We start from the raw sequence: 12,251 nt of genomic DNA, 5'->3' as shown, positions 1-12,251 counted from the left end.
AGTTTTCAAGCTCATACATTGCCGTTCCGAAGTAATTTACTGCTCTTTTCCTTGGTTCGTTATTCATCGACCTTTCTTTGGCTTGAACGGACAGTGCCTACTGTACTGGTATGTTCTGCATAGGTATTTCTCAGACAGATAAAGCAACTGGGTAACCCTTTCATTTGTGTTGTTTTCACTGCTGCCGTGAGAGTTCGCTGTTTCAGTACAGTCGTTGTTTGTGTAGACTTTAAGCCGACATTTTCTTGAAGGACGTCGCCCAGGGTACACCATCTTGGAAGACGTCTACACGTCGCACCAATTCCAACTTTAAAGTGGCAAGTGGAATGGACGACAGTGACTTTTTTTAAGATTAAGTACGGAGTACCTCAAGGCTCAGTCCTAACACCACTACTATTAAACCTCTACACCAGCGCTATGACTAACACAGCGGGGAAAAAATTCGGGTACGCTGAAGACCTGGTCATAGCAGTGCAAAGCCAATTTCTCAAACAAGGGTAAACTTTAACATGTGACCTTGAAGTTCTTAACAAATTCTACAGAAGATGGCGTCTGCACCCAAACCCTTCTAAGACAGAAGGCTGCTCTTTTCACCTTAACAATAAAGTCGCCAATGAAAGGCTGACTGTATTATTTGACCAACAGAGGGTAAAACACAACTTCCATCCTAAATATGTGGCGTAACACTGGGCAGGACCCTAACCTACAAAGAACACCTTAAAAATGTTGATCATAAGCTCAAAAAACGTAATAATATTATTAGGAAATCGGCGGGTAGTTCCTGAGGTACAGATTCATCAACTCTAAGAACAGTAGCAACATCAATAGTCTACACCTCTGCGGGCTACTGTGCTCCTGTCTGGCAGAGAAGTCACCATACCAACATGGTAGACGTGCAGCTCCACGATAACATTCGTATTATTAGTGGCACCCCAGTACCGTGACTCTCCGTTATCGGCAACATGTTGTTGTTGTTGTTGTGGTCTTCAGTCCTGAGATTGGTTTGATGCAGCTCTCCATGCTACTCTATCCTGTGCAAGCTTCTTCATCTCCCAGTACCTACTGCAACCTACACCCTTCTGAATCTGCTTAGTGTATTCATCTCTTGGTCTCCCTCTACGATTTTTACCCTCCACGCAGTCCTCCAATACTGAATTAGTGATCCCTTGATGCCTCAGAACGTGTCCTACCAATCGATCCCTTCTTCTGGTCAAGTTGTGCCACAAGCTCCTCTTCTCCTCAATCCTATTCAATACTTCCTCATTAGTTATGTGATCTACCCATCTAATCTTCAGCATTCTTCTGTAGCACCACATTTCGAAAGTTTCTATTCTCTTCTTGTCCAAACTATTTATCGTCCATGTTTCACTTCCATACATGGCTACACTCCATACAAATACTTTCAGAAATGACTTTCTGACACATCTATACTCGATGTTAACAATTTTCTCTTCTTCAGAAACGCTTTCCTTGCCATTGCCAGTCTACATTTTATGTCCTCTCTACTTCGACCATCATCAGTTATTTCGCTCCCCAAATAGCAAAACTCCTTCACTACTTCAAGTGTCTCATTTCCTAATCTAATTCCCACAGCATCACGCGACTTCATTCGACTACATTCCATTATCCTCGTTTTGCTTTTGTTGATGTTCATCTTATATCCTCCTTTCAAGACACTATCCATTCCATTCAAGTGCTTTTCCAAGTCCTTTGCTATCTCTGACAGAATTACAATGTCATCGGCGAACCTCAAAGTTTTTATTTCTTCTCCGTGGATTTTAATTCCTACTCTGAATTTTTCTTTTGTTTCCTTTACTGCTTGCTCAATATACAGATCGAATAACATCGGGGAGATGCTACAACCGTGTCTTACTCCCTTCCCAACAACTGCTTCCCTTTCATGTCCCTCGACCCTTATAACTGCCATCTGGTTTCTGTACAAATTGTAAATAGCCTTTCACTCCCTGTATTTTACCCCTACCACCTTTAGAATCGGCAACATAGCATCGCCAAAACTACGACAGCAAAAAACAGCTGTTAAAGAATGTAAAAAAACGACACAAATAGATGACGAAAAATGCCTACCTATTCAAGACGACATTAGAAATTTACCAAATCACCGATTGAAGTCTCGAAACCCGATAATCTGTTAATCTCCAAACGACTCCTACATCTTAGTGGCCTGATTCAGTTCTCGGTCTGATAATGTGATTCATCTTTAGAAGCCCGAACGAAATGGACAGTGTTTGAAAAGAGCTTATAACATGAATGTCAACGAAGATAATGGAACGTCATCAAATTAAATCAGACGATTTAGAAACGAAACACTAAAAATCAATAGATGACCATGGTCAAAGTAGAAATGACATAAAATGGTGGTGAAATCTTCTTTAGAAGTGAAACTTGGACGATAAACTATCTAGACAAGAACAGAACATGAGCTTTGAAATGTGGCGCTACAGAGAAACAGTGAGGAATAGGTGGGTAGTTAAAATACAGATGAACGCGTACTGTATATAAGTGAGGAGAGAATAAATTTGTTGCACAACTTGAGTAAAAGAAGGGATCGGTTGATAGGACATTTCCTGAGACATCAGCAATGTTCAGTTTGGTAAGGGAAGTGTGTGGGATAAAGATTGTAGAAGGAGCCCGTGAATCGATTGCAGTAAGCAGTTCCAAATTGGTATAGACGGCGGTAGTTATTTAAAGTTGAAGAGATTTGCACAACAAAGACTAGCGAGTTGAGCTGCATTAAACCAGTCTTCCAAATGAAGACCAGAACAACGATGACCACGTGGATAAATAACTGGAGTCTCCTTCAAATGTCTCTGTTACTGTGTTAATAACTCACTCGGATAGTTCTCGTCAACCGTATGTTCAACTAGAACTACAGGGTGGCGCGAGAAAAACCGGCCCCCCAGTACAGACTCCTCGCCAGTTACGCACGAATTGTTGGCCGCCACAAGCAGGTACAACAGTACAGAGATACACATGTAACAATTAGATAATTAAGAAATAACAAATGATATAATGCAAAGGTGCCGCCCCCCCCCCCCCCCTTCTTGAACCATGGACCTTGCCGTTGGTGGGGAGGCTTGCGTGCCTCAGCGATACAGATGGCCGTACCGTAGGTGCAACCACAGCGGAGGGGTATCTGGTGAGAGGCCAGACAAACGTGTGGTCCCTGAAGAGTGGCAGCAGCCTTTTCAGTAGTGGCAGGGGCAACAGTCTGGATGATTGACTGATCTGGCCTTGTAACATTAACCAAAACGGCCTTGCTATTGTGGTACTGCGAACGGCTGAAAGCAAGGGGAAACTACAGCCGTAATTTTTCCCTAGGGCATTCAGCTTTACTGTATGGTTAAATGATGATGGTGTCCTCTTGGGTAAAATATTCCGGAGGTAAGATAGTCCCCCCTCAGGGCAGAGACTACTCAGGAGGACATCGTTATCAGCAGAAAGAAAACTGGCGTTCTACGGATCGGAGCGTGAAATGTCAGATCCCTTAATCGGGCAGATAGGTTAGAAAATTGAGAAAGGGAAATGGATAGGTTAAAGTTAGATATAGTGGGAATTAGTGAAGTTCGGTGGCAGGAGGAACAAGACTTTTGGTCAGGCGAATACAGGGTTATAAATACAAAGTCAAATAGGGGTAATGCAGGAGTAGGTTTAATAATGAATAGGAAAATAGGAATGCGGGTAAGCTACTAGAATAGCATAGCGAACGCATTATTGTGGCCAAGATAGACACGAAGCCCACACCTACTACAGTAGTACAAGTTTATATGCCAACTAGCTCTGCAGATGACGAAGAAATTGAAGAAATGTATGATGATATAAAAGAAATTATTCAGATAGTGAAGGGAGGTAAAAATTTAATAGTCCGGAATAGACTGGAACTCGTTAGTAGGAAAAGGAAGAGAAGGAAACGTAGTAGGTGAATATGGAAGGGGGGGGGGGGGGGTAAGAAATGAAAGAGGAAGCCGCCTGGTAAAATTTTGCAGAGAACATAACTTAATCATAGCTAACACTTCGTTCAAGAATCATAAAAGAAGATTGTATACATGGAAGAGGTCTGGAGATTCTCGAACGTTTCAGATAGCTTCTATAATGGTTAGACAGAGATTTAGGAATCAGGTTTTAAATTGTAAGACATCTCCAAGGGCAGATGTGGACTCTGACCACGATCTATTGGTTATGACTGTAGATTAAAACTGAAGAAACTGCAAAATGGTGGGAATTTGAGGAGATGGGATCTGGATAAGCTGAAAGAACCATTGGTTGTAGAGAGTTTCAGGGAGAGCGTTAGGGAACGACTGACAGCAATGGGGAAAGAAATACAGTAGAAGAAGAATAGGTAGCTTTGAGGGATGAAATAGTGAAGGCAGGAAAGGATCAAGTAGGTAAAAAGACGAGGGCTAGTAGATTTCCTTGTGTAACAGAAGATATACTGAATTTAATTGATGAAAGGAGAAAATATAAAAATGCACTAAATGAAGCAGGCAAAAAGGAATACAAACGTTTCAAAAATGAGATCCACAGGAAGTGCAAAATGTCTAAGCAGGGATGGCTAGAGGACAAATGTAAGGATGTAGAGGCATATTTCACTAGGAGTAAGATAGATACTGCCTACGGGAAAATTAAAGAGACCCTTGGAGAAAAGAGAACTACTTGTATGAATATTAAGAGCTCAGATGGAAACCCAGTTCTAAGCAAAGAAGGGAAACCAGAAAGGTGGAAGGAGTATATAGAGGGTCTATACAAGGGCGATGTACTTGAGGACAATATTATGGATATGGAAGAGGATGTAGATGAAGATGAAATGGGAGATATCATGCTGCGTGAACAGTTTAACAGAGCACTGAAAGACCTAAGACGAAACAAGGCCCTGGGAGTAGACAACATTCCATTTGAACTACTGATAGCCTTGGGAGAGACAGCCGTGACAAAACTCTTCCATCTAGTGAGCAAGATGTATGAGACAGGCGAAATACCATCAGACTTCAAGAAGAATATAATAATTCCAATCCCAAAGAACGCAGATGTTGACAGGTGTGAAAATTAACGAAGTATCAGTTTAATAAGCCACGGTTGCAAAATACTAACACGAGAATTCTTTACAGACGAATGGAAAAACTGGTAGAAGCCGACCTAACCTACGTTTCTAGCATTTGTCGACTTAGAGAAAGCTTTTGACAATGGTGACTGGAATACTCTGTTTCAAATTCTAATGGTGGCAGGGGTAAAATACAGGGAGCGAAAGGCTATTTACAATTTGTACAGAAACCAGATGGCAGTTATAAGGGTCGAGGGACATGAAAGGAAAGCAGTGGTTGGGAAGGGGGCGAGACAGTGTTGTAGCCTCTCCCCGTTTCTATTCAATCTGTATATTGAGCAAGCAGTAAAGGAAACAAAAGAAAAATTCAGAGTAGGAATTAAAACCCACGGGGAAGAAGTGAAAACGTTGAGGTTCGCTGATGTCATTGTTATTCTGTCAGAGACAGCAAAGGACCTGGAAGAGCAGCTGAACTGAATGGACAGTGTCTTGAAAGGAGGATATAAGATGAACATCAACAAAATCAAAACGAGGATAATGGAATGTAGTCGAATTAAATCGGGTGATTCTGAGGGTATTAGATTAGGAAATGAGACGCTTGAAGTAGTAAATGAGTTTAGCTATTTGGGGAGCAAAATAACTGATGATGGTCGAAGTAGAGAGGATATAAAATGTAGACTGGCAATGGCAAGGAAAGCGTTTCTGAAGAAGAGAAATTTGTTAACATCGAGTGTAGATTTAAGTGTCAGGGAGTCGTTTCTGAAAGTATTTGTATGGAGTGTAGCCATGCATGGAAGTGAAACGTGGACGATAAATAGTTTGAACAAGAAGAGAGTAGAAGCTATCGGATTGTGTTGCTACAGAAGAATGCTGAAGATTAGATGGGTAGATCACATAACTAATGTAGAGTTATTGAATATAACTAGGGAGAAGATAAATTTGTGGCACACCTTGATTAGAAGAAGGAATCAGTTGGTGGGACATGTTCTGAGGCATCAAGGGATCACCAATTTAGTATTGGAGTGTAGCGTAGAGGGAGACCAAGAGATGAATACACTAAGCGGATTCAGAAGGATGTAGGTTGCAGTAGGTACTGGGAGAGGAAGAAGCTTGCACAGGATAGAGTAGCATGGAGAGTTGCATCAAACCAGTCTATGGACTGAAGACCACAATAACAACAGCAAAACAATGCAAAGGTTTATATTTACTGAATTGATCTTGTCTGTTACCTTGCATTAGGTGCTGAAAATGACCTTCCTTGAAGTTGCACTTTCGCGCCATTAACATGTTAACATACTATTTCCACAACTTTGTCCCATCAGTATTCAAAATTTCATTACGAAGATTGTCTTTTAGATCTTCTAACGTTACTGGATTATTTGCGTATAGTTTTCCCTTTAGACTGCCCCACAGGTAAAAGTCACAAGCGGTTGGGTCCGGCGAACGCGGCGGCCACAATGCTTTGCTGGCAGTCCTTTCTTCTTTGAATCTGTCATGAATTCGTGAGATTGACTAGCGTGGGGTATGACAGGTCGCTCCATCCTGTTGAACGACAGCATACGTATGTTCATGGGGGGTAGACTGTGCGTAAAATTCCTCAAAGATTCGCATATACCCAGCAGTGTTTACTGTTGTTTCAAAAATTATTGGACCCACACTGCGAAATTAGACCGTGAAGAGGTTTCTTATTCATGGCAAATGGATTGTTTGTTGACCAGTATTTGATGTTCTGTAACTTCACATTAGGGTTGCCAACTGTCCGGCTTTAGACCGAACAGTTCGGTTTTTAAATAAAAACTATGGCGAACGTCCCGACCGGATGTCGAACGTCCAGTTTTCCGGTCCTCTTAAATTAGGCTAAACTCATATTTACTAATTTTATTTTCAATGTTTTTTACAGAAGCCAAAAAATAATAATGGAGTCAGTTAACTTTTCATTCTGTTTATTACTTAGTTTCAATATTTTGTATCAGACTGCGTCACAAGTTGGAAGCATTGCAGATTTGTCACAACGAATTCCAGTGTATTTTAATATACGTTGGCGCGTTCATTTGTTCGACAAGCTGTGTCAAGGAGATCAAAGAGGAATGACTCTAAGCACTATGGGACTTAACATCTGAGGTCATCAGTCGCCTAGAACTGCTTAAACGTAGCACATCACACACATCCATGCCTGAGGCAGGATTCGAACCTGCGAGCGTTACAGCAGCGCGGTTCCGGACTGAAGCTCCTAGGACCATGTCATTTGAAGAACGCACCAATAAGAACGAACTAGGAAAGACAGGCAGATACTAGCTAGTATTTTCTTATGACAGTTGAATGTCACCTGCATGTGGACAATAAAGCAGAGTTACAAAATCAGTTTATGTCTATTTGTTCTTCTGCACAGTTATATTATAGAGTGGCAAAAAACGACAAACTAAGCAAGCCGTGACAATGTCGCATTTTCATTTTATTATCGATGTTTGCAATAAAGATCTACTAATTTTAAAAGAAATCCCACTTTCGAACAAATGAACGCGCCAAATTACCCATTGTTCCGCGCGGCTTATTGATGAAGTATTTTGTCGTAGCTCTATTAGGCGAACCGCATACGGCATGCGTTTCGTATAAAACTGAAGTGTTTAAGAACGATATTATAGTGACTGAGTGATACGTTTACATAGTATATAACATCTTATTATATTGAGCTTCTTAAATGCAGTAGGCTAAAAAACAGCGCCGTGATGTAAAATCAATGACAAATGGCTACAAGAAACAGACTTTATGTGGTGGCTTTCGAAACAAGATGAATGTAGCGGATATTGTAAAACAAGCCATGTAAGTTTTATAGTGAAATACGACTCAGTGAAAGAGATAAAGCATCATGCCACTATCGAGATTTATAGGCATAAGGTACGAGAAGTGTTCAGAAACTCCACTGATCAAAGGTATTTCGTGCCAGCGGGAACTGGTCAGGAAGAGGAAGTATCAGCAACGGAACTAATGTTAACATATCATGAAGTGAAAAATCATAATATCTACCTTTCACAAGACTGTGGAAATGCTCTCCTATCTCACTTTTTGTTTCAAGATTCGAAACTACCATCCAAAATTCACTGGGCGGACGGAAGCTGAAGTAGTAGAGAATGTATTGGCTCCACATTCTCTGCAACAAATTCTAAAAAAAAAAAAAAAAATGATACAACTCCATTCTCAATTGCACGTAATGACCCAAATAAAGGAAATGTTAAATTATTTCCAGTTGTTATCCGGTACTTCGATCAAGAAATGTGAACGACTTAAGCTGTAATAGATTTTTACGAAGACGCTGACGAAACGTCAAGTTCTATAGCCTAGAAGCTTAAAGAGGGCATCTCTGTTCCGTCAATTACGTGGAAAACCAATCTGTTTTCGAGCAGTGAAAAAAAAAATGTTTCAAATTCCACATATTATTGCAGGAAATTGTCACATGCATATACTGCACAATACTGCGAAATATGGGCTAAAACTACTGTCATACGACGTTGAATCGTTAGTGGTTCACGTATTCGATGAGTTTCCTTCAAGCGCGAAGAAGGTGAGCTGAAGAACTTTCTTGAGTTGCTGCAGTCACAGCACTCCACACTTCTCCAGCATGTCCCTACACACTTTTAGACTCTTTTATTCTGCTGTAGATAATTGCTCTAGAAATGGGCGTTGTTGAAGTCCTATTACCGAAGCCAGGGTGAAGACAATGCTGCAGGACTTACTCGGACATTCGTAGCCCATGAAAACGGCAGTAAAGTGGATGAGGAAGTAATACTCCCAGAGATTTACAGTTACTTTGTCCACAATGTTATGCATTTATATAATACAGCCATAAAGAAAGTGATTGTACACAGATAACTGAAATATATTTTGTATTCCTGAAGTTGCCTACAGAAATTATTAATAGACAAAGAAATAATTTCTTCCATTTCAAGGTATTACAAGAGCTGAAAAAATGTCCGCAGTATGAACAGGCAAAATTTGTCAGGGAAGGTCAGTAATTCCATGCCAGGATTCTGGAATATCTAGAAAAATGGTTTAATTACAGTGAAGATTCAATTTTCAAGCTTAGCTCTCAGTTAAATCTTGAAGAGCAATTAAAATGGAGAACATAATGAAACTTACAGATTATTTCAACATAAATGTCAACGGTAACGAACTGTTTTTTGAAATATGTGCACTGAATGACCTCTTGCCGTTCATTTAGGACTTGCCAGACTCAAACATTTCAAACGAATTTTTAAGAGGTGCAATGCACATAATTTGTCCAACATGTGCTAGCAACACCCGTTCAATTCGTTTGTAGAGCAGATTTTCAGTGTAGTGCTAAATATCTGGAGCAATGTAAGAAACAGTCTGAAAGCGTAAAGAGTGAAAGCTGAACTACTTGTGCATTTTAACTGCGGTATGAAATGTGCTGAATTTGCCAAATCTGACAACGGGAAAGTACCTGTTAAAGCTGTTAAGTCGGAAAAGAAGTATAACTTCAAAATATAACTAGTAAAGAAAGTAGAGGCTTGCAGAAATGGCTCGATTCGCAGGTTTAACAGTGAATATCGTGATAAATAAATGCATGCTTCCTATTGTAGCAGATATAATGTATGTACTGTGCAATGTGTTGTGAATAATTATAATCATAATAACATTATAATAATATTGATGATAATAATAATAACACATTCTTGAGTTGTCCGGTTTTGGCTCCAGTTAAAGTTGGCAACCCTCCTTCCACTTCCTGTCATATGGAACCAGGCTTCATCATTCATGAAATACAATAACGAATCCAACATTCCCCTCTCAATTATTTCACTTAGCTCCGTACAGTGATTCATAAGTTTTGCCTTACCTTCCTCCTTCAGTTCTTGTACACTTGTCATTTTCTATGGGTTCTTCCCTATGTGTAGATGGTGTAAAACACGTTGACAGGCCATGTGCTAAACTTTCAATTGTTGTGACAACTTACGTGTCGAGGTGGGTCATTGCGGACTCTGGATATTCGAGCTAGAATAACCATGATAACAGTAGGTGAACGAATGGACGGGGCTCGATTCTGACAAAAAGGAAAATGAAAACAGTAGATGACCCATCACTTTTGAAAATAAAGTACAGAAAAACATGTTGTTGTTGTTGTTGTGGTCATCAGTCCTGAGACTGGTTTGATGCAGCTCTCCATGCTACTCTATCCTGTGCAAGCTTCTTCATCTCCCAGTACCTACTGCAACCTACATCCTTCTGAATCTGCTTAGTGTACTCATCTCTCGGTCTCCCTCTACGATTTTTACCCTCCACACTGCCCTCCAATGCTAAATTTGTGATCCCTTGATGCCTCAAAACATGTCGTACCAACCGATCCCTTCTTCTAGTTGTGCCACAAACTTCTCTTCTCCCCAATCCTATTCAATACCTCCTCATTAGTTACGTGATCTATCCACCTTATCTTCAGTATTCTTCTGTAGCACCACATTTCGAAAGCTTCTATTCTCTTCTTGTCCAAACTAGTTATCGTCCATGTTTCACTTCCATACATGGCTACACTCCATACAAATACTTTCAGAAACGACTTCCTGATACATAAATCTATATTCGATGTTAACAAACTTCTCTTCTTCAGAAACGCTTTCCTTGCCATTGCCAGTCTACATTTTATATCCTCTCTATTTCGACCATCATCAGTTATTTTACTTCCTAAATAGCAAAACTCCTTTACTACTTTAAGTGTCTCATTTCCCAATCTAATTCCCTCAGCATCACCCGATTTAATTGGACTACATTCCATTATCCTCGTTTTGCTTTTGTTGATGTTCATCTTATATCCTCCTTTCAAGACACTGTCCATTCCGTTCAACTGCTCTTCCAAGTCCTTTGCCGTCTGTGACAGAATTACAATGTCATCGGCGAACCTCAAAGTTTTTACTTCGTCTCCATGAATTTTAATACCTACTCCAAATTTTTCTTTTGTTTCCTTTACTGCTTGCTCAATATACAGATTGAATAACATCGGGGAGAGGCTACAACCCTGTCTCACTCCTTTCCCAACCACTGCTTCCCTTTCATGCCCCTCGACTCTTATTACTGCCATCTGGTTTCTGTACAAATTATAAATAGCCTTTCGCTCCCTGTATTTCACCCCTGCCACCTTTAGAATTTGAAAAAGAGTATTCCAGTCAACATTGTCAAAAGCTTTCTCTAAGTCTACAAATGCTAGAAACGTAGGTTTGCCTTTTCTTAATCTTTCTTCTAAGATAAGTCGTAAGGTCAGTATTGCCTCACGTGTTCCAACATTTCGTCGGAATCCAAACTGATCTTCCCCGAGGTCTGCATCTACCAGTTTCTCCATTCGTCTGTAAAGAATTCGCGTTAGTATTTTGCAGCCGTGGCTTATTAAACTGATAGTTCGGTAATTTTCACATCTGTCAGCACCAGCTTTCTTTGGGATTGGAATTATTATATTCTTCTTGAAGTCTGAGGGTATTTGGCCTGTCTCATACATCTTGCTCACCAGCTGGTAGAGTTTTGTCATGACTGGCTCTCCCAAGGCCGTCAGTAGTTCTAATGGAATGTTGTCTACTCCGGGGGCCTTGTTCCGACTCAGGTCTTTCAGTACTCTGTCAAACTCTTCACGCAATATCGTATCACCCATTTCGTCTTCATCTACATCCTCTTCCATTTCCATAATATTGTCCTCAAGTACATCACCCTTGTATAAACCTTCTATATACTCCTTCCACCTTTCTGCCTTCCCTTCTTTGCTTAGAACTGGGTTGCCATCTGAGCTCTTGATATTCATACACGTGGTTCTCTTCTCTCCAAAGGTCTCTTTAATTTTCCTGTAGGCAGTATCTATCTTACCCCTAGTGAGATAAGTCTCTACATCCTTACATTTATCCTCTAGCCATCCCTGTTTAGCCATTTTGCACTTCCTCTCGATCTCATTTTTGAGACGTTTGTATTCCTTTTTGCCTGCTTCATTTACTGCATTTTTATATTTTCTCCTTTCATCAATTAAATTCAATATTTCTTCTGTTACCCAAGGATTTCTAGCAGCCCTCGTCTTTTTACCTACTTTATCCTCTGCTGCCTTCACTACTTCATCCCTCAGAGCTACCCATTCTTCTTCTACTGTATTTCTTTCCCCTATTCCTGTCAATTGTTCCCTTATGCTCTCCCTGAAACTCTGTACAACCTC

The sequence above is a fragment of the Schistocerca gregaria genome, chromosome 1 (assembly GCF_023897955.1).
Source record: "Schistocerca gregaria isolate iqSchGreg1 chromosome 1, iqSchGreg1.2, whole genome shotgun sequence".
In the NCBI taxonomy this organism is placed as follows: domain Eukaryota; kingdom Metazoa; phylum Arthropoda; class Insecta; order Orthoptera; family Acrididae; genus Schistocerca; species Schistocerca gregaria.
This window is presented reverse-complemented; position numbering follows the sequence as displayed.